The 26625-nt window shown below is 40.2% G+C and overlaps 1 long non-coding RNA gene across 1 annotated transcript; it reads right to left on the bottom strand.

The window, feature by feature from the left end:
* Window positions 1-905: 905 nt before the first annotated feature.
* LOC134739085 (uncharacterized) lies at window positions 906-26625 on the bottom strand. The gene is made up of 5 exons (XR_010125574.1): window positions 16098-26625; window positions 15537-15570; window positions 9627-9745; window positions 6163-6269; window positions 906-5753 (listed from the first exon to the last, which is right to left on the bottom strand). It is a non-coding gene; the product is annotated as an uncharacterized LOC134739085 (long non-coding RNA).

The raw sequence follows: 26625 nt of genomic DNA, 5'->3' as shown, positions 1-26625 counted from the left end.
GGTGACCTTCTGATGGGGTCTCTGAATGGATGTGCTATTCCTTTCTGTTGGTTAGTTTTCCTTCTAACAGTCAGCCCCTCTGCTGCAGGTCTGCTGGAGTTTACTGGAGGTCCATTCCAGACCCTGTGTGCCTGGGTGTCACCAGCAGAGGCTGCAGAACAGCAGTGATTGCTGCCTGTTCTTTCCTCTGGAAGCTTCATTCTAGGGGGATACCCACCATCATACAGAGATGCCAATCAGAGCTCTCCTGTATGAGGTGTCTGTCAGCCCCTACTGGGAGAAGTCTGCTAGTCAGGATACACAGGGATCAGGGACCCACTTGAGGCGGTAGTCTGACCCTTAGCAGAGCTCAAATGCTGTGCTGGGAGATCCGCTGCTCTCTTCAGAGCCGACAGGCAGGGACATTTAAGTCTGTAGAAGCTGCCCACAGCTGCCCCTTCCCCCAGGTATTCTGTCCCAGGGTGATGGGGGTTTGGTCTATAAGCCCCTGACTGAGGTTGCTGCCTTTTCTTTAGAGATGCCGTGCCCAGAGAGAAGAAATCTAGAGAGGCAATCTGGCCACAGCAGCCTTGCTGTGAAAGCTTTTTATGGTTTGGATCTTCTGAGAACATCAAAGAAAAACTGACCTTGCCATCCACACTACAGCAAAACTTCAGGACCTTGAACTTTAGGTTTATCATCTCACAGCTGAGAAAGGTCCCTCCACACTCTTGGAACTGTACATCCATTGGAACCCTTAAGGTAAAACTAACCAGGGAGGTTTCTCCCCAGAAGAGTATGGTGTCTTTGATGTAAGCAACTTTTCTAAAGTTCACAGATTAAGACTTCTACTATCATAAAACTTATCTTTGAATATTTTATCTTGCTTATGCCTCTATGAACAATAGAAATGGAAAGGAGGTCTCTTATGTGCACTTATGGGGTGTACTTTTATTTGTGAATGTGTTTACAACCAGCCTTACACATGGATAACTTTATACTTTGGTGGATACAAGATAAAGGCCCAATGTCAGTAAGAAACTTTAATGGTACATACATTGCCTCATAATCAGTCAGAAACAAAATATTGGTTCATTCCTCTTAACCCACATCATGGGTTAAAGAGAACATTACCAGGAGGCCTTCACTCTTCTAGAAGGGCATCATTTGTTAGGTTTTTCTTCCGTGGTTTAAAATAGAAGAAGCAATGATTACAAATGTATGCTCATTATAGGCTCTATAGCAAATTCCACTGTAAAGGATGCAACAAATTTTAAATTCTCTTGTGGAGTTCACACGGAATTGGCTGAACACAGAAGTGTCTCTCCAGCTGCTGGTACTCATGGCCTATTGGAGAAATTCACTGGTAGAAGATTAATGAAGAGACTGCTTAGTTAAGTATGTAGGCTCTTTATCTAGCTTATCCTTTGATCTATTTAATCTTAAGCATTCTGGTTTGTGGGGACCTTAGGTAAAGAGCATACTCCAACTTCTTGGTATTATCCTCCCAATAGTCATGATAATACTCTCCCTGATGTGCTGTTGTTCTCTCAAAGGTTTTAGATGCTTGCCTGCAGCCATCTCTAGAATGTCGTATGGTCTCTCTTCAACTGCAATGACAAGAGCTGAAAGAAATCTGCAACCAGGCCGGGCGCGGTGGCTCACACCTGTAATCCCAGCACTTTGGGAGTCCATGGCGGGTGGATCATGAGGTCAGGAGTTCGAGACCAGCATGACCAACATTGTGAAACCCCGTCTCTACTAAAAATACAAAAAAATTAGCCAGGCGTGTGGCACGCACATGTAATCCCAGCTACTCAGGAGACTAAGGCAGGAGAATCGCTTGAACTCGGGAGGTAGATGTTTCAATGAACCGAAATCACGCCACTACACTCCTGCCTGGGCGACAAGAGCAAGACTTCGTTTCAACAAAAAAAAAAAAAAAAAGAAAAAGAAATCTGCAACATAACCTATGAATGATGTGCTGAGATGGGAAACCCAAAATGATGGTAAGTCAGAGTGGCACTAAGGCCGTTGTCTCACTATGGCAATCCAAAAATAGCAGTCACAGTCTAGGTCTTTCCAGAAACTAAATGTAGAGCCCCTGACAGAACACATTCCTCCTTATAGCACTGTAAGGCTGGAGAAGTGTCTGCTGCTGCTGCCATTGTTGCTGTTGTTCCATTTGCAACTTATCAGTCTGAAAGATGACAGCAAGAACCAGGATCATAAAGGAGGTAGTCCTAATTGACAAGGCTGCCGTGGAAAACCTATGCATTGTCTTAGCCACAAAGAGTGAAAGATCAAAAGTGGTTTCATCTGTGGAGCCATTTTATGTTATTTGATAGCATAAAATTAACATGAAATGAAAATGTAAAGCGATAGGTCGGCATGATGGCTCACACCTATAATCCCAGTGCTTTGAAAGACTAAGGCAAGAGGATTGCTTGAGCCCAGGAGTTTGAAGTTGCAGTGAGCTATGGACCTGCCATTGCACTCCAGCCTGGGTGACAGAGGAACATCCTGTTTTTAAAATAAAATAAAAAAATAAAAAACATAAATAAAATACAGATGACTTTTCAAGCAAAGGGTCTATTTGGGAAAATACAAGAATTTCAAAGCCAGGTGAAGTGGCTCATTCCTGTAATCCCAGCACTTTGGGAGGCAATGGCAGATCACATGAGACTAGAAGTTCGAAACCAGCCTGGCCAACGTGGCGAAACACCATCTCTACTAGAAGTATAAAAATCAGCCAGGCATGATGGCATGTGCCTATAATCCCAGCTACTCAGGTGGCTGAGTCAGGAGAATCGCTTGAACTTGGGAGGTGGAGGTTGCAGTGAGCTGAGATTGTGTCACTGCACTCCAGCCTGGGCAACAGAGCAAGACTCCATCTCAAAAACAATTACAAATACAAAATTACAGGGAAAGTTAACAGTTGGAAAAAGAAATAGCAGTAAAATATCTTTTAAAAAACAGACATATGAAATCTGTTTTTACATATTTATGTAAACTGTATTCACGGCTAGACAGCATTACGTGTGTGTGTGTGTGTGTGTGTGTGTGTGTGTGCGTTTCCTTTCCCTGTGTTTTTGGTGGGTTTAGTGTCATGTACACATACATTACCAAGCTCTGAGGTTCATACACACATATTCTTTCAGTATATTGAAACATATCAGAATATGGGTGATACATTTTTAATATCTACATTATTCATATTATCCTGAAAGCAGACCCCAGGTTCCTGGAGAAGAGAATGTATTAACTATCACCAACTTGCTGCAGTAACTGTTCCAGATCCCGTTTACCCCAATTCTCTCCTTTTCTGAGGAGAAGTGATGAAAGCTAGTTCCATATCACTCTACACAAACCATGGTCTGTGCTGTAGATGAGGAAACCAGAAATTTTGAAACTGACTTATGTACACATACACTCTGTCCATTTAATCTCCTTTGAGAAGGAGAGAAAGCTTTATACTCTCCAAACTAAATAGTTTCTTTTGGGGGACTGTCTCCATGGAGAAAAGGGGCATCTGAGGCTTAAAACTCCTGGAATGTCACCACAGTCTTAAGCTCCATCTACCTTCTTTTTTTTATTATTATTATACTTTAAGTTTTAGGGTACATGTGCACAATGTGCAGGTTAGTTACATACGTATACATGTGCCATGCTGGTGTGCTGCACCCATTAACTCATCATTTAGCATTAGGTATTTCTCCTAATGCTATCCCTCCCCCCTCCTCCACATCTACCTTCTGAAATGTAAAAATACTCCTTTAAAAGAGGTGAAATAGTCATAACCACTTATTCAGCAATCTTTTAAGATTGCTGAGCCTGTGCCACTGCACTCTAGCCTGGGCAACAGAGCAACACTCCATATCAAAAAAAATTACAAATACAAAATTATACAGGAAAGTAAACAGCTAGAAAAAGAAATAACAATAAAAACCTTTTAAAAAACAGACCATATATAAATCTTAGTTTTTACATGATTATGACTGTAAACTTTTACTGGTGTGCCTAATAAATCCATAAGCAAAAGAAGCAGTAGAGTGCTATGCATAACACTGACCTCTGATATTAACAACATGTGACAAAACCATAAGTAAATTTTGCCTATTCACCTTGTTAACACAAAGTGGTAGAATACAAACTTGGTTACTCTTAAAGGTTTTGAACTGAAAGAGATAAGATTAAATTTATTACTTTCTAAAATGCAACTGTATATTGTAGGACTTGTTATAACAAGCACAGATGGGGATTTTGTTTGTCTAAGAGCCAATTAAAATAACAGAAGAACTTACTTCTGATAATTTGTTTCCTTGCTTAAGTTCCATCAATAAATACAGTGTGAAATGTTCATTGATATTTTATTTACAAAATGTGAAGCTTGAAGAAATTACATAATCTGGGTCTTCCAAATTTATATTGAGACACAAAGTGATTCTCAATCACAGGGAACCATAACCATCTGATTGTTATCACTCCTGGAATATAATATGGCTTCCTCCTCTGCTCAAATAGTAGTGATTATCTTTTAGTGGCGTTTCCCAAACTCCCTGAGGTTGACTTAAAAGCAAAAACTTGACCAGGCACAGTGGCTAACACCTGTAATCCCAGCACTTTGGGAGGCCAAGGCAGGCAGATCATCTGAAGTCAGGAGTTTGAGACCAGACTGGCCAAGATGGTGAAACCCCGTCTCTACTAAAAATACAAAAAGTAGCCAGGCCTGGTGGTGCATGCCTATAATCCCAGCTACTTGGGAGGCTGAGGCTGGAGAATTGATTGAACCTGGGAGGCAGATGTTGCAGTGAGCCGAGATCACACCACTGTACTCCAGCCTGGGCAACAGATCAAGACCTGGTCTCAAGACAAAAACAAAAACAAAAACAAAACAAAACAAAAAACAAAAAACAAAAACTCTCCTCTCATCCTTTAGTACTTGGATCACCGTGGCACTATTCCATATGTTTAGAATCTAGGTGTTGGACTCTTCTATAAAGGAGTGGGGAAACATGCAGGACCTATTCATTTATGTATGGATCATCAGTGCCTGGTGCTTCTGTGAAAAAAAACAAGGAGTTACACACAGGAAAATACTTAGGAGGGTGTATACATTCTTGTGTTTGCTGTAATAAGTTACCACAAACTTGGTGGCAGACAACATAAAATGTATTTTCTCACAGTTCCACATGATAAAAAATTAACACATCAGTATCCCAGGGTGGAAATAAAGGTGTTGGCAGGACTATGCTCCTTTCAGAGGCTCTAGGAGAGAATCCATTCCATTTCTCTTTAGCATTTTGTGCTTGCTGCCATTCCTTGGCTGTGGCTGCATACTCCAGCCTTGGGTTATATCTTCACATCAGGTTCTCTATGTGTTTGTCTTATGTGAGTTCCCATGTCTCTTCTTTATAAGGAAAGTTACTGTGGCATCTACGGTCCACCTGAATATTCCAGGATGATCTCTCATCTCAAGGTTGTTCATCACATCTGCAAAGACCCACTGGCAATAAAAAAAATTATTGCAGTGACAAAGAGTAGAAAATTAACATCTTTGCAGGGCCTAGTTTTCAACCCATCTCACAAGATTTGACATAAAATTGCTGGATAATAAGGATGATCCAGTCAAAACCTTTAACATTATTTCAGAAATTCAGGGCCGGGGCAGTGGCTCATTGCTGTAATCCAAGCACTATAGGAGGCTGAGACGGATGGACCACTTGAGGTCCAGAGTTCAAGACAAGCATAGCAAACATGATGAAACATCATCTCTACAGAAAAAAAAATACAACAATTAGTCAGGTGTGGTGGCACATGCCTGTAGTTCCAACTACTCAGGAGGCTGAGGTGGAAGGATTGCTTGACCCAGGAGGCAGAAGTTGCAGTGAGTTGAGATCGTGACACTGCACTCCAGCCTGGGTGACAGAGCAAGACCCTGTCTCAAAAAAAAAAAAAAAAAGCCAGCATATCTGAAAATATGCTTTAAATCACTAATCCTGATAATCAGGGAAACACAAGTTAAAACTACACTGAGATATCACCAACATGTTGGTGACGATGTGGAGGAAAGAAAACCCTTGTACACTCTTGGTGGGAATATAAATTAGTATAGCCACTTTGGAAAGCTGTATAGACATATCTCAATGAATTAAAAATAGAACCACAATATAATCCAGCTACCTCCTTCCTAGATATATCTCCAAAGGATAATGAAATTGACATGTTGAAGATCTGCAGTCTCATGTTCATTGCAGCATTATTCACAATATCCAAGATGCAGAATCAACCTAAGTGCTCATCAGCACATGAAGAAATGAAGAAAATACGGTATAAATGAACAGTGTAATACTATTTAACCTTGAAATAGAAAGAAATCTTTCCATTTGTGACATTGTATATGAACCCAAAGGGAGGTTATGTTAAGTGAAATAAGCGAGGCACAGAAATAGAAATACCACATGATATCACTTATGGGTAGAATCTGAAAAGTTTGAACTTATAGAAGTGGAGAGTAAAGGTGTAGTTACCAGGGGCTGGGAGAGATGGGTGGAAAGAAGAATGAGAAAGAGTTGGCCAAAGTTTTGGTAAGTCAGTGGAGATGAGTTTTACAGATCGATTGTATAATATGATGACTACAGTGAGTAACGCATATTTCAAAATTGCTAAAAATAATAGACTTTAAATGTGCTTACCTAATTAGCCTGATTTATACATTCAACATATATACATACAGCAAAAATGTCACAATATACCTCATGCTTGCATACAGTTTTTTTGCATTAATATTTTCAGTGTTTTTTTTTTTTTTTTTTTTTTAGATGGAGTCTTGCTTTGTCACTCAGGCTGGAGTGCAATGGCATGATCTGGGCTCACTGTAACCTTTGCCTCCTGGGTTCAAGCAATCCTTCCACCTCAGCCTCCTGAGTAGCTGGGACTACAGGCATGTGCCAACACACCTGGTTAATTTTTGTGTTTTTAGTAGAGATGGCGTTTTACCATGTTGGCTAGGCCGGTCTCAAACTCCTGACCTCAAGTGATCCCCCAGTTTAGCCTCCCAAAGTGCTGGGATTACAGGCATAAGCCACCACACCAGGTCCTAGGTATTTTATTTTATTTGTGGCTGTCATAAATGGAATTACTGTTAGGCCTCTGAGCCCAGGTTAAGCCATCTTATCCCCTGTGACCTGCACGTATACACCCAGATGGCCTGAAGTAACTGAAGAATCACAGAAGAAGTGAAAATGGTCCTGTTACTGCCTTAACTGATGACATTACCTTGTGAAATTCCTTCTTCTGGCTCAGAAGCTCCCCCACTGGGCACCTTGTGTCCTCTGCCCCTGCCCACCAGAGAACAACCCCCTTTGACTGTAATTTTCCACTACCTACCCAAATCCTATAAAACAGCCTCATCCCTATCTCCCTTTGCTGACTCTCTTTTTGGACTCAGCCCGCCTGCACCCAGGTGAAATAAACAGCCTTGTTGCTCACACAAAGCTTGTTTGGTGGTCTCTTCACACAGATGCAAGTGAAATTTGGTGTGAAAATTACTTTCTTGGTTTTTGTTTTCTCAGATTTTTTGCTGTTGGAATGTAGAAATGCTACTGATTATTGTTTGTTGATTTCGTACCCTGCAGCTTTATTAAATTTGCTTATCAGTTGTAATAGTCTTTTGATATAGGTGTTAGTTTTTTCCAACTATAAGATTACATCATCTGCAAAGAAAAAAATTTGACTCCTTTCTTTTCAATTTGGATAGCCTTCATTATTTCTCTTGTCTGATTGTGCTAGTTAGGACCTCCAGTATGATGTTCAATAACAGTGATGAAAGTGGACATGTTTGTCTTGTCTTTCCTCCATCTTGTTTCAGATCTTAGAGAAAAGACTTTCAGTTTTTCCCTATCCAGTATGATACTAGTTGTGGGTCTGTAATATATGGCTTTTATTGTGTTGAGCTATGTTCCTTCCATACCAAGTTTTTTGATGGTTTTTGTCATAAAGAGATGGCATATTTTATCAAATACTTTTCAGCATCAATTGAAAAGATTGTATAATTTGGAGAGGGTTGTTTTTCACCTTGTTGGTAAGATGTATCACATTGATTGATTTGCATACATTGAACCATCCTTGCATCCCTTAGATAAATTACACTTGGACATGATGAACAATCTTTTAAATGTGTTGTTGAGTTAGGTTTTCTCTTCACAATTTTCAAGCATGAAATTGGTTATTAACTGTAGTCACCATGTTGTACAATAGATCTCTTAAACTTATTCCTCCTGCTTAACTTAAAAATTATGTGCTCTTTGATCGGCATTTCTCCAGTCCTCCCCACCAATAAGCCTCTGGTAACCAGTATTTTACTTTAAAATTTTAATTTTAAGACTAAAAATGTTGGTGGGGCACAGTGGCTCACACCTGTAATCCCAGCACTTTGGGAGGCTGAAGTGGGTGGATCACCTGAGATTGGGAGTTCGAGACCAGCCTGGCCAACATGGTGAAACCCCATCTCTACTAAACATACAAAAATTAGCTAGGCATGGTGGCAGGCACCTATATTCCCAGCTACTCAGGAGGCTGAGTCAGGAGAACCACTTGAACCCAGGAGGTGGAGGTTGTACCGAGCTGAGATTGTGCCACTGCACTCCAGCCTGGGTGACAGAGTGAGACTCCATCTCAAAAAAATAAAAAATAAAATAAAATACCTAGGAATAAACTTACTCAGAGAAGTAAAACACTTCTACAATGAGAATTATGAAACACTGATGCAGGAAATTAAAGAACACACACAGACAGACAAACACATACACATGGGCACACACACACACAAATGGAAAGGCATTCCATGTTCATGGATTAAAAGAATCCATTTGGTTAAAATATCCACACTACCCAAAGCAATCCACAGATTCAGTGAAATCCCTATCAAAATACTAATGACACTCTTCACAACAATAGAACAAAAATATTTCTTAAATTTGTATGAAACCACAAAAGACCCAGAATAGCCAAAGCCACTCTGAGCCAAAAGAACAAAACTAGAGGAATCACATAACTTGACTTGCAGTTATTCAGCAGAGCTATAGTAATCAAACAACGTGGTACTGGCATAAAAACAGACACATAGACCAATGGAACAGAATAGAGAACCAGAAATAAATCCATACGTCTACAGTGAACTCATTTTTGACAAAGATGTTAAGAACATACATTGGGGAAAGGAAAGTCTCTTTGATAAAAGTGCAGGGAAAACTGGATATTCATATGCATAAAAATTAAACTAGGCTCCTGTTTCTCACCATAAACAAAAATCAAATCAAAATGTATTGAAGACTTTAAGATCTCAAGCAATGAAACTACTAGAAGAAAACCTTGGGAAGCCTCTCTAGGGCATTGGTCTAGGGAAATATTTCTTGAGTAATACCAGGAATCAAAGGCAACTGAAGCAAAAATAGAAAAGTGGCATCACACGTAGTTAAAAAGCTTTTGCAGGCCAGGCACAGTGACTCACTCCTGCAATCCCAGCACTTTGGGAGGCAGAGGTGGGCGGATCATCTGAGGTCAGAAGTTTACAACCAGCCTGACCAACATGGAGAAACCCCCTCTCTACTAAAAATACTAAATTAGCTGGGTGTGGTGGCACATACCTGTAATCCCAGCTACTTGAGAGGCTGAGGCAGGAGAATCACTTGAATCCAGGAGGCAGACATTGCGGTGAGCCAACATTGCGCCATTGCACTCCAGCCTGGGCAACAGGAGCAAAACTCTGTCTCAAAAAGTAAATAAAAATAAAAAGCTTTTGCACAGCTAGAAGTCTGTGAAAGTCAGTTATATCAATTGGGGCATTCTTGTCACACCCATCACTCAGGACACATACTATTCTTTCTTTTTATTTATTTATTTATTTATTTTTTGAGACAGAGTTTTGCTGTTGTTGCCTAGGCTGGAGTGCAATGGCACAATCTCAGCTCACTGCAACCTCCGCCTCCTAGGTTCAAGCAATTCTTCTGCCTCAGCCTCCCAAGTAGCTGGGATTACAGGTATGCACCACCACACCCGGCTGATTTTGTATTTTTATTAGAGATGGGGTTTCTCCATGTTGGTCAGGCTGATCTCGATCACCCGACCTCAGGTGATTCGCCCACCTCAGCTTCCCAAGTGCTGGGATTACAGGCATAAGCCACCGCGCCCGGCCTATTATTTCTGCCTGCTGTAAGCAGAGTCCAGTTTTATGTAACAGCTGCTGAGACAACCTGCTGCTAATCTACCATGAATTCTACCCAACAGAATCAGTCACCAATCACAGCTCCCCCAAACTTTACTAGTGCCAGTGAACTTTCTTGAAGAAAATAATGTAACATTTTTCTCTCTCTCACTCTCTCTTTTAAATAAAATCTCTAACCTTCTGTTTCTTCCTCAAACTACCAAAGTTCACCTGGTCTGTGTCTATGCCCTAAATGGCAACTCTTTCTTCCCAAATACAGTGTTTTAATTTCAGAGAAGCTGAAATATTATATTCTCTCCATATCTCTATATTCTATTTGACCTTGACATGCTTTGTGTCAGAAACAGGATTCCAGAGCTGACTCACTTTGGAGAAAATTGCAGGCCCATACAACTATAATGTGAGAAACTGACACTGGGGCCCTTTGAGCTGCCCTACTTCTGCAGGTTGCCTCTTTTCCGCTTATAATTTTTCTATTCTAGCTTGATCTCACAGAATTCTAAAACTATTCTCAGTATTCTTATAAAATTAGGATTATTTATATAAGTTCAATTAAAATATTCTCTATACCAAAATACAATTGAAAACCTTTAGTTATATTTCCAAGACTGATTAAAATGTCACTGTTTTTGAGACAGAGGCTCATTCTGTCACCCAGACTGCAATACAGTGGTGTAATCTCAGTTCATTGTCATCTCCACCTCCTGAGTTCAAGTGATCCTCCCACCTCAGCCTCCCAAGTGGCTGGAATTATGGGCACCTGCCATCATGCCCAGCTAATTTTTGTATTTTTAGTAAAGACGGGATTTACCATGTTGACCAGTCTGGTCTCAAACTCCTGACACTCATGTAACTCGTCCATCTCGGCCTCCCAAAATGCTGAGATTATACAAGTGTGAGTCACCACACATGACCTAAAATGTCATATTTAAATGATGTTTAAAATGTCATTTGAATTTGTTTTGAACTGAAGTCCCAACTTTGGTCAAATTCTGTTTTATTTGGACCTGGATAGAGAGGGGTCTTGCCCCTCAGTTTGGGAGATCTCTTGTTTGTGAGGACTCTTCTATTCCTGGTTGACTTCAGTCTTAAGGTCCAGGTGAAAGAACTGTTCCCTTTGGATTGAGTTTTTGTTAAAAAAAAAAAATTCCTTCTTTTCTTTTTTTTAGATGTTGTCTCTATCACTAGGCTGGAGTGCAGTGGTGCGATCTCGGCTCTCTGCCTCCCAGTTTCAAGTGATTCTCTTGCCTCAGCCTCCTGAGTAGCTGGGACTACAACTGTGAGCCACCATGCCCAGCTAATTTTTGTATTTTTTTTTTAGTGGAGACGGGGTTTCACCATGTTGGCCAGGATGGTCTCAATCTCCTAACCTCATGGTCCCCCTGCCTTGGCCTCCTCCCAAAGTGCTGGGATTACAGGCATGAGCCACAGTGCCCAGCCAATTCCTTTTTCTTTTTAGTTGGAGAGGACAGCTTATTGTCTTTCCTGGTAAGTACATAGTTTGTTTTCCATCTGTGCTTGCATTTAGTTGGCTTTTGTGTATATGGTATTAAGCCAGAGCACCCCCAAAATGGGTTCTCAAAGTTGAAAGGCAAAATATTTTCTGGGATTCCAACTGGAAACATATTCAAACACTAGAGAGGATATCAAATAGTCTATCATCCTTACAATTACACTAAAAGATGACACGTATAAAATTACACACTCCAAATAAGCAATGTGTATCAGCTAAACAACAACAGACAGCAAAAAGAAAGTGTTCAGAAACAGTAATAAAAAATTCCCCAACCAGAAATAACACTGGATTTGGCTGCGCACGGTGGCTCATGCCTGTAATCCCTGCACTTTGGGAGGCCGAGGCGGGTGGATCATGAGGTCAGGAGATTGAGAGCATCCTGGCTAACATGGTGAAACCCCGTCTCTACTAAAAATACAAAAAATTATCTGGCCTGGTGGCAGGCGCCTATAGTCCCAGCTACTGAGAAGCCTGAGGCAGGAGAATGGAGTGAATCCGGGAGGCGGAGCTTGCAGTGAGCCAAGATTGCACCACTGCACTCCAGCCTGGACAACAGAGTGAGACTCTGTCTCAAAAAGAAAAAAAAAAGAAATAGCCCTGGACCGAGAAATTTACAGCCAAATTCTACCAGGCATATAAAGAAGAGGTGGCAACAATTCTACTGAAACTATTCCATAAAACTGAAGAGGAGGGACTCCTCCCTAACTTATTCTGTGAAGTCAGCATCACTCTAATACTAAGGCCTGGCAGAGATGCAACAACAGCAAACACAACAAGAAAAACCTCAGACCAATATCCTTAGTGAACATAAATGCAAAAGTTCTCAGTGAAACATTGGCGAACCAAATTCAGCAGCACACGAAAAAGCTAATCTACCACAGTCAAGTAGGATTTATTCCTGAGAAGCAAGGTTGATTCAGCATATGCAAATGAACAAATGTGATTCATGCCATAAACAAGAAAAACCACATGATCATCTCAATAGATACTGAGAAGGCTTTTGATAACATTCAACATCCCTTCATAATAAAAATCATCAACAAACTAGGCACTGAAGGATCATATCTCAAAATAATGAGCCATACACGACAGACCCATAGCCAAAATTGTAATGAACAAGCAAAAGCTGGAAGGATTCCCCTTGAGCATCAGAAAAAGACAAGGATGCCCACTCTCACCATTCATTTGTCACATAGTACTGGAAGTCCTTGACAGAGTAGTTATGCAAGAGAAAGAAATGAAAGTCATCCAAATAAGAAGACAGGGAATCAAACTATCTCTGTATGCTGACGATACGATTTTATGCCTAGAGGCCACGTAGTCTCTGCTCAAAGGCTCCTAGATCTGATAAACAACTTCAGCAAACTTTCAGGATAAAAATCAGTGTACAAAAAGCAGCAGCATTTCTATACAGCAGTAACACCAAAGCTGACAGCCAAATCAAGAATGTAATTCCATTCACAATAGCCACAGAAAGAATAAAATACCTAAGAATACAGCTAACCAGGGAGATGAAAGTTCTCTACATGAGAATTACAAAACACTGCTCAGAGGAATCAGAGCAGACACAAACAAACGGAAAAATGTTCCAAGGTCATAGATAGGAAGAATTAATATCATTAAAATGACCATACTGCCCAAAACAATTTACACATTCAATGCTATACCTATTAAACTACCAATGACAATTTTCACAGCATTAGAAAAACAAATTATAAAATTTAATTCTAAAATTCATTTGGAATCAAAAAACAGCCTGAATAGTCAAAAGAATTCTAAGCAGAAAGAACAAAACTGGAGACATCATACAACTCAATGTCAAACTATACTATGAAACTGCAGTAACTAAAACAGCACGATACTGTGGAAAAAACCAGACATATAGACTAATGGAACAGGTTAGCAAACCCAGAAATAAAGTCATACGTCTACAATCATCTGATCTTCAACAAAACTGACAAAAATAGATAATAAGGAAAGATTTCCTATTCAATAAATGTTGCTGGAAAAACTGGCTAGCCAAAGGCAGAAGATTAAACCTGGATCTCAGCCAGACGCAGTGGTTCAGGCCTGTAATCCCAGCACTTTGAGAGGTTGAGGCAGGTGGATCACAAGTTCAGGAGATCGAGGCCATCCTGGCTAACATGGTGAAACTCCGTCTCTACTAAACATACAAAAAATTAGCCGGGTGTGGTGGTGGGCGTCTGTAGTCCCAGCTACTCGGGAGGCTGAGGCAGGAGAATGGCGTGAACCCGGGAGGCGGAGCTTGCAGTGAGCTGAGATTTCGCCACTGCACTCCAGCCAGGGCGACAAAATGAGACTCTGTCACAAACAAACAAACAAATAAACAAACTAGATCTCTTTTCATTTGCCATATGCAAAAGTTACCCTCAGATGGATTAAATGCTTAAATGTAAAACCTAAAACTATAAAGACCAGAGAAGAAAATCTAGGAAGCACCATTCTGGATATTGAACCAGGCACAGACTTCATGACGAGGACTTGAAAAACAATTGCAGTAAAACCAAAACTTGACAAGAAGGACCTAATTAAACTAAAGAGCTTCTCCCCAACAAAATAACCTATAGTAGGGTAAACAGAGAACCTACAGAATAGGAGTAAATATTTGCAAACTATGCGTCTGTCAAAGGGGTAATATCCAGAATCTATAAGAAACTCAAACAAATCAACAAGTGTAAAACAACTTCATTAAAACCTGGGCACACTTCATTAAAAACTGGGCAAAGGGGCGGGCGTGGTGGCTCATGCCTGTAATCCCAGCACTTTGGGAGGCCGAGATGGGCAGATCACTTGAGGTCAAGAGTTCAAGACCAGCCTGACCAACATGGAAAAATCCCATCTCTACTAAAAATCTCTACTAAATATACAAAATTAGCCAGGTGTGGTGGAGCATGCCTGTAATCTCAGCTACTTGGGAGGCTGAGGCAGGAGAATCACTTGAACCTGGGAGTCGGAGGTTGCAGTGAGCTGAGATCGTGCCATTGCACTCCAGCCTGGGCAATAAGAGCAAAACTGTGACTAAAAAAAACAAAACAAAACAAAAAAAAACTGGGCAAAGGACAGGAACCAACACTTCTCAAAAGAAGACATATACATGGCCAACAAGACATATACAAAAAAATGCTCATTATCACTAATCATTAGGGAACTGCAAATCAAAACCACAATAAAATATCATCTCATACCACCAGAACAGCTATGATGAAAATGTCAATAAATAACAGATGCTGGTGAGGTTGCAGAGAAAAGGGAATGTTTACACACTTGATAATGGGAATGTAAATTAGTTAAGCCACTGTGCAAAGTAGACTGGAGGTTTCTCAAAGAACTTAAATAAGAACTACTATTTGACCAAGCAATCCCATTATTGGGGATATACACAAAGGGACACAAATTGTTCTATTATAAAGACACATGTACACATATGTTCATCACAGCACCATTCACAATAGCAAAGACATGGAATCATCTAGATGCCATCGATGGTGGACTGCATGAAGAGAATGTGGTACATATATACCATGGAATACTATGCAGCTGTAAAAAAAGAAAAAAGAAAAGTAAAATGATGGCCTTTGTAGCATCAGGGATGGAGCTGGAGGCCATTATCCTTAGCAAATTAACACAGGAACAGTAAACCAAATACCACATGTTCTTCACTTATAAATGGTAGCTATGAATTAAGAACTCCAGGGCCTACTTGAGGAGGATTGAAAAACTACCTATCAGATATCCTACTGATTACCCAAGTAACAAAATTATCTGTACACAAAACCCCCATGACATGCAACTTACCTAGGTAACCAGCTGGCCCACATACCCCTTGAACCTAAAATAAAAGTTGAAAAGAAAACAACAACAACATTATTTATTTATTTATTTATTTGCTTGCTTATTTATATATTTATTTTTTGAATCAAATTGTCACTCTCTTGCCCAGGCTGGAGTGCAGTGGCATGATCTTGGCTCACTGAAACTTCCATCTCCAGGGTTCATGTGGTCCTCCCACCTCACCCTCCCAAGTAACTGGCACTACAGGTGCACACACCACACCTGGTTAATTTTTGTGTTTTTTGTGGATAATGTGTTTTTGTACTTTTTGTGGATAATGTGGATAGCCACGATACCATGGCTATCTATGGTAAATTTGTTTTTTGATTATCATTCTGGTTAAAAAATGACTACTTTTTTTTTAAGTGACATATGAGTTTGTTTCAATCAAGTGTTCTGTGTCTTTTAACATCTTTGGCAAACTTGCCAAAAATCAAATCCTAAATGTAAATCCCTTTAACCTAGAATTAATGTTTGAATTTGCCAGTTGGGCCCCTGAAAAGACTCAAAAGACGTATCTCTCACCTTTTGGAGATATTAGATGATTAGGCCTATTTGATAAATCACATAAGAAATGGCTATTGTTCGAATATTTGACCCTCCAAACCTCCTGTTGAAATATTATCCCCAACGCTGGAGATGCAGCCTAATGGATCATCTTTGGGTCATGAACGTGGATGCCTTGTGTACAGATTAATGCCTTCCCTGGGAGAGGACAGCGAGACAGTTTTTAATCTATCATTTCCCTGAAGAGCTGATGGTTGAAAAGAGGCTGGCATCTCCCTCTCTTTCCCCTTGCCCCTGCCATTTCTCTAGTTCCCTCTCTGGCCATATAATCTCTTCAGAGGCTGCCTTCCCTTTCCTTTCCATGAGTGGAAGCAGCCTGAAGCTGTCACCAGAAGCTGATGTTAATTCCAAGCTTCATGTATAGCCCATAGAACTGTGAGCTACGTGAACCTCTTTGTAAGTTACACAGAATCAGATGTGCCTTTACAGCAACACAACTGCACTGAGACAGAAATATGTAATACCAGATCTTTTTTTTTTTTTAGATGGATTCTCAATCTGTCACTCAGGCTGGAGTAGAGTGGTAGGATATCGGCTCACTGCGACCTTCTCCCCCGGGGTTCAGGCGATTCTTCTGCCTCAGCCTCCCAAGTTAGCTGGGATTACAGGCACCCACAATCACACCCAGCTACTTTTTGTATTTTTAGTAGAGATGAGATTTTACCATGTTGGCCAGGCTGGTCTTGAACTCCTGACCCTCAGGTGATCCACATGTCTTGGCCTTCCAAAGTACTGGGATTACAGGCATGAGCCTGTGCACTTGACCAACACTAGATCTTCCTTTCATTGCACTTATGGGTTAATATAAATATTTCAAAATTAGGCTGGGCATGGTGGCTTAAGCCTGTAATCCCAGCACTTTGGGAGGCTGAGGCAGGTGGATCACAAGGTCAGGAGATCAAGACCATCCTAGCTAATATGGTGAAACCCCATGTCTACTAAAAATACAAAAAATTAGCTTGGCATGGTGGCGGGCGCCTTTAGTCTCAGCTACTCAGGAGGCTGAGGCAGGAGAATGGTGTGAACCTGGGATGCGGAGCTTGCAGAGAGCCAAGACAGTGCCACTGCACTCCAGCGTGGGCGACAGAGCGAGACTCCATCTCAAAAAAAAAAATTCAAAATTATATAAATTCATAGATATCTAATATGTTATCCGTCATTATTCTTGTGTTTATTTAAAATGCTATATGTAAATGAAATATCCAAATATCCTTGTTAACTATAAACTTTCATTAGATTTTTAACCATGGCTACTCTAAGCCAACATGCAAATTCAGGAGATACAGAGAACATCATTAAGATATACTACAAGAAGATCAACCCCAACACACACAATCATCAGATTCTATAAGGTCCATATGCAGGAAAAAATGTTAAGGGCAGCCAGAGAGAAAAGTCAGATCACCTCCAAAGGGAAGCTCATCAGACTAATGGTGGATTACTCAGCAGAAACCCTACAAGCCAGAAGAGAGTAGGGGTCAATATTCAACATTCTTAAAGAAAAAAATTTTCAACCCAGAATTTCATATCTGGCCAAACTAAGCCTCATAATCAAAGGATAAATAAAATCATTTTCAGACATATGTGTGCTGGAGGAATTTATCACCACCAGCCCTGCCTTACCAGAGCTCCTAAAGGAAGCACTAAACGTGGAAATGGAACACCAGTACCAGCCACTGCAAAACACATGAAATTATAAAGACCAATGACACAGTGAAGAAATAGCATCAACTAGTGTGCAAAATAACCAGCTAGCATCATGACGACAGGATCAAATTTACAAATAACAATGTTAGCCTTAAATGTAAAGGGCTAAATGACCCATTTAAAAAACACAGCCTGGGAAATTGGATAGAGTCAAGACCTATTGGTGTACTGTATTCAAGAGTACACACTTAGACTCAAAATAAAAGGATAAAGGAAAATGTATCAAGCAAATGGAAAGCAGAAAAAAACTAGGGGCTGCAATTGTAGTCTCTGACAAAACAGACTTTAAACCAACAAATATCAAAAAGACAAGGGATGGTCCATTCCAACATGGCCAAATAGGAACAGCTCTGGTCTGCAGCTCCCAGCGTGATCAATGCAGAAGATGGTGATTTCTGCATTTCCAACTGAGGTAACTGGTTCATCTCATTGGAACTGGTTGGACAGTGGGTGCAGCCCACGGAGGGCGAGCCAAAGCCGGGTGGGGCATCGCCTCACCCGGGAAGCGCAAGGGGTCAGGGGATTTCCCTTTCCTAGCCAAGGGAAGCCATGACAGATTGTACCTGGAAAATTGGGACACTCCTGCCCAAATACTGTGCTTTTCCAACAGTCTTAGCAAATGGCATACCAGCAGATTATATCCCATGCCTGGCTCAGCAGGTCCCATGCCCATGGAGCCTTGCTCACTGCTAACACAGCAGGCTGAGATCTACCTGCAAGGCAGCAGCCTGGCAGCGGGAGGGGTGTCCACCATTGCTGAGGCTTGAGTAGGTAAACAAAGAGACTGGGGAAGCTTGAACTGGGCAGAGCCCACCTCAGCTCTGCAAGGCCTGCTGCCTCCATAGACCCCACCTTGGGGCAGGGCATAGCTGAACAAAAGGCAGCAGAAAATTCTGCAGTCTTAAACGACCCTGTCTGAAAGCTCTGAAGAGAGCAGTGGTTCTCCCAGCATAGCGTTTGAGCTCTGAGAATGGACAGACTGCCTCCTCAAGTGGGTCCCTGAACCCTGTGTAGCCTAACTGGGAGAAACCTCCCATTAGGAGCTGACTGACACCTCATACAGGCAGATGCCCCTCTGGGATGAAGCTTCCAGAGGAAGGATCAGACAGCAATATTTTCTGTCCTGCAGTATTTGCTGTTCTGCAGTCTCTGCTGTTGATACCCAGGGAAACAGGGTCTGAAGTGGACCTCCAACAAACTCCAACAGACCTGCAGCTGAGGGACCTGACTGTTAGAAGGAAAACTAACAAACAGAAAGGAAGAGCATCAACATTAACAAAAAGGACATCCACACTAAAACCCCATCTCTAGGTCACCAACATCAAAGACCAAGGTAGATAAAACCACAAAGATGGGGAGAAACCAGAGCAGAAAACATGAAAATTCTAAAAATCAGAGTGCCTCTTTTCCTCCAAAGGATTGCAGCTCCTTGCCAGCAATGGAACAAAGCGGGACAGAGAATGACTTTGATGAGTTGACAGAAGTAGGCTTCAGAAGGTTAGTAATAACAAACTTCTCTGAGCTAAAGGAGGATATTCAAACCCATTGCAAGGAAGCTAAAAACCTTGAAAAAAGATTAGACAAATGGCTAACTAGGATAAACCGTGTAGAGAATAGCTTAAATGACCTGATGGAGCTAAAAACCATGGCACGAGAAATATGTGATGCACGCACAAGCTTCAGTAGCCAATTCGATCAAGTGGAAGGAAGGATATCAGTGATTGAAGATCAAATTAATGAAATAAAGTGAGAACAGAAGTTTAGAGAAAAAAGAGTAAAAATAAATGAACAAAAATCCTCAAAGAAATATGGGACTATGTGAGAAGACCAAATCTACATTTGATTGGTGTACCTGAAAGTGACAAGGAGAATGGAACCAAGTTGGAAAACTCTTCAGGATATTATCCAGGAAAATTTCCCCAACCTAGCAAGGCAGGCCAACATTCAAATTCAAGAAATACGGAGAACACCCAATGATACTCCTCAAGAAGAGCAACCCCAAGACACTTTAATTGTCAGATTCACCAAGGTTGAAAGGAAGAAAAAGATGTTAAGAGCAGCCAGAGAGAAAGGGCAGGTTACCCACAAAGGGAAGTTCACCAGACTAATGTGGATCTCTCTGCAGAAACTCTACAAGCCAGAAGAGAGTAGGGGCCAATATTCAACATTCTTAAAGAAAAGAATTTTCAACCTAGAATTTCATATCCAGCCAAACTAAGCTTCATAAGTGAAGGAAAAATAAAATCCTTTACAAACAAGCAAATGCTGAGAGATTTTGTCACCACCAGGCCTGCCTTACAAGAGCTCCTGAAAGAAGCACTAAACATGGAAAGGAAAAACTGGTACGAGCCACTGCAAAAACATAACAAATTGTAAAGACCATGGATGCTAGGAAGAAACTGCATCAAGTAATGGGCAAAATAACCAGCTAACATCAAAATGTCAGGATCAAATTCACACATAACAATGTTAACCTTAAATGTAAATGGGCTAAATGGCCCAATTAAAAGACACAGACTGGCAAATTAAATAAAGATTCAAGACCCATCAGTGTGCTGTATTCAGGACACTCATTTCATGTGCAGAGACACACACAGGCTCAAAATAAAGGCAGGGAGGAAGATCTACCAAGCAAATGGAAAGAAAAGAAAAAATTGCAGTGTTTACAATCCTAGTCTTTGATAAAACAGACTTTAAACCAAAAAAGATCAAAAGAGACAAAGAAGGCCATTACCTAATGGTAAAGGGATCAGTTCAACAAGAAGAGCTAACTATCCTAAATATATATGCACCCAACAGGAGCACCCAGATTCATAAAGCCAGTCCTTAGAGACCTACAAAGATACTTAGACTCCCACACAATAACAATGGGAGACTTTAACACCCCACTGTCAATATCAGACTGATCAATGAGACAGAAGGTTAACAAGGATATCCAGGACTTGAACTCAGCTCTGCACCAAGGGGACCTAATAGACATCAACAGAACTCTCCAACACAAATCAACAGAATATATATTCTTCTCAACACTACATCGCTCTTATTCCAAAACTGACCGCATAGATGGAAGTAAAGCACTCCTCAGCAAATGTAAAAGAACAGAAATCACAACAAACTGTTTCTCAGACCACAGTGCAATCAAATTAGAACTCAGGATTAAGAAACTCACTCAAAACTGCACAACTACATGGAAACCGAACAACCTGCTCCTGATGACTACAGGGTAAATAACGAAATGAAGTCAGAAATAAAGATGTTCACTGAAACCAATGAGAACAAAGACACAGCATTCCAGAATCTCTGGGACACACTTAGAGCAGTGTGTGAGGGAAATTTATAGCACTAACTGTCCACAAGAGAAAGCAGGAAAGATCTAAAATCGACTCCCGAACATCACAATTAAAAGAACTAGAGAAGCAAGAGCAAACAAATTCAAAAGCTAGCAGAAGGCAAGAAATAACTGAGATCAGAGCAAGACTAAAGGAAATAGAGACACAAAAAACCCTTAAAAAAATCAATGAATCCAGGAGATGGTTTTTTCAAAATATCAACAAAATTGATAGACTGCTGGCAAGACTAATAAAGAAGAAAAGAGAGAAGAATCAAATAGACGCAATAAGAAATGATAAAGGGGATATCACCACCGATCCCACAGAAATACAAACTACCTTCAGAGAATACCATAAATGCATCTACAAAAATAAACTACAAAATCTAGAAGAAATGGATAAATTTCTGGAAACATACACCCTTCCAAGACTAACCCAGGAAGAAGTTGAATCTCTGAATAGACGAATAACAGGCTCTGAAATTGAGGCAATAATCAGTGGCCTACCAACCAAAAAAAGTCCATGACCAGATGGATTCACAGACAAATTCTACCAGAGGTACAAAAAGGATCTGGTACCATTCCTTCTGAAATTATTCCAAACAATAGAAAAACAGGGAATCCTCCCTAATTCATCTTATGAGGCCAGCATCATCCTGGTACCAAAGCCTGGCAGAGACACAACAAAAAAAGAGAATTTTAGACCAATGTCCCTGATGAACATATATGCAAAAATCCTCAATAAAATACTGGCAAACCAAATCCAGCGGCACATCAAAAAGCTTATTCACCACGATCAAGTTGGCTTCATCCCTAGCATGCAATGCTGGTTCAACACATGCAAATCAATAAACGTAATCCATCACATAAACAGAACCAATGACAAAAACCACATGATTATCTCAATAGATGCAGAAAAGGCCTTCAACAAAATTCAACAGCCTTTCATGCTAAAAACTCTCAATAAACTAGGTATTGATGGAACATATCTCAAAATAATAAGAGTTATTTATGACAAACCCACAGCCAATATCATAGTGAATGGGCAAAAACTGGAAGCATTCCCTTTGAAAACTGGCACAAGACAAGGATGTCCTCTCTCACCACTCCTATTCAATATAGTGTTGGAAGTTCTGACCAGAGCAATGAGGCAAGGGAAAGAAATAAAGGGTACTCAATTAGGAAAAGAGGAAGTCAAATTGTCCCTGTTTGCAGATGACATGATTTTATATTTAGAAAACCCCATCATCTCAGCCCAAAATCTCCTTAAGCTGATAAGCATCTTCAGCAAAGTCCCAGGATACAAAATCAATATGCAAAAATCACAAGCATTCCTATACACAAATAACAGACAAACAGAGACAAACTCCCATTCAAAGCTGCTACAAAGAGAATAACATACCTAGGAATCTGACTTACAAGGGATGTGAAGAACCTTTTCAAGGAGAACTACAAACCACTGCTCAACGAAATAAAGTAGGACACAAACAAATGGAAGAACGTTCCATGCTCATGGATAGGAAGAATCAATATCATGAAAATGGCCATGCTGCCCAAGGTAATTTATAGATTCAATGCTGTCCCCATCAAGCTACCAATGACTTTCTTCACAGAATTGGAAAAAACTAATTTAAAGTCCATATGGAACCAAAAAAGAGCTGCATTGCCAAGACAATCCTAAGCAAGAAGAATAAAGCTGGAGGCATCATGCTGCCTGACTTCAAACTATACTACAAGGCTACAATAACCAAAACAGCCTGGTACTGGTACCAAAACAGAGAGATAGACCAATGGAACAGAACAGAGGCCTCAGAAATAACACTACACATCTACAACCATCTGATCTTTGAGAAACCTGAGAAAAACAAGAAATGGGGAAAGGATTCCCTATTTAATAAATGGTGCTGGGAAAACTGGCTAGCCATATGTAGAAAGCTGAAACTGGATCCCTTCCTTACACCTTATACAAAAATTAATTCAAGATGGATTAAAGACTTAAATTTTAGACCTAAAACCATAAAAACCCTAGAAGAAAATAAAGGCAATACCACTCAAGACACAGGCATGGGCAAGGACTTCATGAGTAAAACACCAAAAGCAATGGCAACAAAAGCCAAAATAGACAAATGGGATCTAATTAAACTAAAGAGCTTCTGCACAGCAAAAGAAACTACCATCAGAGTGAACAGGCTAGATACAGAATGGGAGAAAATTTTTGCAATCTACCCATCTGACAAAGGGCTAATATCCAGAATCTGAAAAGAACTTAAATTTACAAGAAAAAAATAAACAAACCCATCAAAAAGTGGGCAAAGGACATGAACAGACACTTCTCAAAAGAAGACACCTATGCAGCCAACAGACACATGAAAAAATGCTTATCATCACTAGTCATTACAGAAATGCAAATCGAAACCAAAATGAGACACTATCACATACTAGCTAGAATGGTGGCCATTAAAAAGTCAGGAAATACCAGATGCTGGAGAGGATGTGGAGAAATAGGAACACTTTTACACTGTCAGTGGGAGTGTAAACTAATTCAACCATTGTGGAAGACAGTGTGGCGATTCCTCAAGGATCTAGAACTAGAAATACCATTTGACCCAGTGATCCCATTATTGGGTATATACACAAATTGTTGTGAATCATGCTACTATAAATACATCTGCACACGTGTGTTTATTGCGGCACTAGTCACAATAGCAAAGACTTGGAACCAACCCAAATGTCCATCAATGATAGACTGGATTAAGAAAACGTGGCACACACACACCATGGAATACTATGCAGCCATAAAAATGGATGAGTTCACGTCCTTTGCAGGGACATGGATGAAGCTGGAAACCATCATTCTGAACAAACTATCACACAGACAGAAAACCAAACACCGCATGTTCTCACTCATAGGTGGGGATTGAACAATGAGAATACTTGGACACAGGGCAGGGAACATCACACCGGGGCCGGTCATAGGCTTGGGGGCTGGGGGAGGGAAAGCATTAGGAGAAATACCTAATGTACATGACAAGTTAATGGGTGCAGCAAACCAACATGGCACACGTATACCTATGTAACAAACCTGCACATTGTGGACACACACCCTAGAACTTAAAGTATAATTAAAAAAAAAATAAGTATGACCATCACAAATAGGGGGGAAAAAAAGACAAAGAAGGGCATTACATAATGGTAAAGGGATCAATTCAACAAGAAGAGCTAACTACCCTAAGTATATATGCAGCCAATACAGGAGCACCCAGATTTATAAAACAGTTATTAGAGACCAACAAAGAGAGTTCAATTCCCACACAGTAATACCAGACTTTAACGCCCCATTGTCAATATTAGACAGATCAACGAGACAGAAAATTAACGAAGATATTCAGGACTTGAACTCAGCTCTGTACTAACTGGACTAGCAGTTATCTACAGAACACTCCACCCCAAATCAACAGAATATACACTCTTCTCGTGCCATGTGGCACTTACTCTAAAATCGACCACATAATTGGAAGTAAAACACTCCTCAGCAAATGGAAAAGAACTGAGACCTTAGCAAAGAGTTTCAGACCACAATGCAATCAAATTAGAACTCAAGATTAAGAAGCTCACTCAAAACCATACAACTACATGGAAGTTAAACAACCTGCTCCTAAATAACTCCAGGGTAAATAATGAAAAAATTGAGGCAGAAATTAAGAAGCTCTTTGAAACCAATGAGAACAAAGAGACAACATACCAGAATCTCTGAGATGCAGCTAAAGCATTGTTAAAAGGGAAATTTATAGCACTAAATGCCCACATCAGAAAGCTAGAAAGATCTCAAATGAACACCCTAACATCACAATTAGAAGAACTAGAGAAACAAGAGCAAACAAATCCATAAGCTCGCAGAAGACAAGAAATAACTAAGATCAGAGTGAAAATGAAGGAGATAGGGACACAAAAAACCCTTCAAAAAATCAATGAATCCAGGAGCTGGTTTTTTGGAAAAAAAAAAAAAAACACACAATAAGATAGACTGCTAGGTAGACTAATAAAAAAGAAAATAGAGAAGAATCAAATAGACACAATAAAGAATAATAACAGGGATATCACCACTGACCCCACAGAAATATAAACTACCACCAGAGAATACAATAAGGGTCTCTAGGCAAAAAAACTAGAAAATCTAGAAGAAACGGTTAAATGTTTGGACACATTCCCCCTCCCAAGTCTAAACCAGGAAGAAGTAAAATCTGTGGATAGACCAATAACAAGTTCTGAAATTGAGGCTGTAAGAAATAGCCTACCAAACAAAAAAAGCACAGGACCAGATAGATGGATTCACAGCTGAATTCTATGAGAGGTACACAGCAGAGATGGTACCATTCCTTCAGAAACTATTCCAAACAATTGAGAAGAACGAACTCCTCCCTAACTCATTTTATGAGGCCAGCGTTACTCTGATACCAAAATCTGGCAGACACACACACAAAAAACAAAACTTCTGGCCAATATCTCTGATGAACTTCAATGTGAAAATCCTCAATAAAATGCTAGCAAACCAAATCCACCAGCACATCAAACACTTACCCACCATGATCAAGTCAGTGTCACCCCTGGGATACAAGCCTGGTTCAACATATGCAAGTCAATAAATATATTCCATCACATAAACAACCATTGACAAAAACCACATGATTATCTCAATAGATGCAGAAAAAGCCTTCGATAAAATTTAACATTCCTTCATGTTAAAAACTGTCAATCAACTAGATACTGGTGGAACATATCTCAAAACAATAAGAACTATTTATGACAAACCCACAGCCAATATCATACTGAATGGACAAAAGCTGGAAGCATTCCCTTTGAAAACTAGCACAAGACAAGGATGTCCTCTCTCATCATTCCTATTCAATATCGAATTAGTGGTTCTGGCCAGGGCACTCAGCAAGTGAAAGAAATAAAGGTATTCGAACAGGAAGAGAGGAAGTGAAATTGTCTCTGTTTGCAGATGACATGATCCTATATTTAGAAAACCCCATCATCTCAGCCTAAGAACTCCCTAAGCTGATAAGCAACTTCAGCAAAGTCTCAGGATACAAAGTCAATGTGCAAAAATCACAAGGATTTCTATACACCAACGATAGACAAGCAGAGAGTCAAATCAAGAATGAACTCCCAATCACAATTGCTACAAAGAAAATAAAATACCTAGGAACACAGCTAACAAAAGATGTGAAGGACCTCTTCAAGGAGAACTACAAACCAAAGCTCAAGGAGATAAGAGAGGACACAAACAAATGGATCGTGTTTGTTTCTATCCTCATGGATAGGAAGAATCAATATGGTGAAAATGGGCATACTGCCCAAAATAATTTATAGATTCAAGGCTATTCCCATCGCTGACATTCTTCACAGAATTAGAAGAAACTATTTTAAAATTCATATGGAACCAAAAAA

The sequence above is a fragment of the Pongo pygmaeus genome, chromosome Y (genome assembly GCF_028885625.2).
Source record: "Pongo pygmaeus isolate AG05252 chromosome Y, NHGRI_mPonPyg2-v2.0_pri, whole genome shotgun sequence".
Classification (NCBI taxonomy): Eukaryota; Metazoa; Chordata; class Mammalia; order Primates; family Hominidae; genus Pongo; species Pongo pygmaeus.
This window is presented reverse-complemented; position numbering and strand designations above follow the sequence as displayed.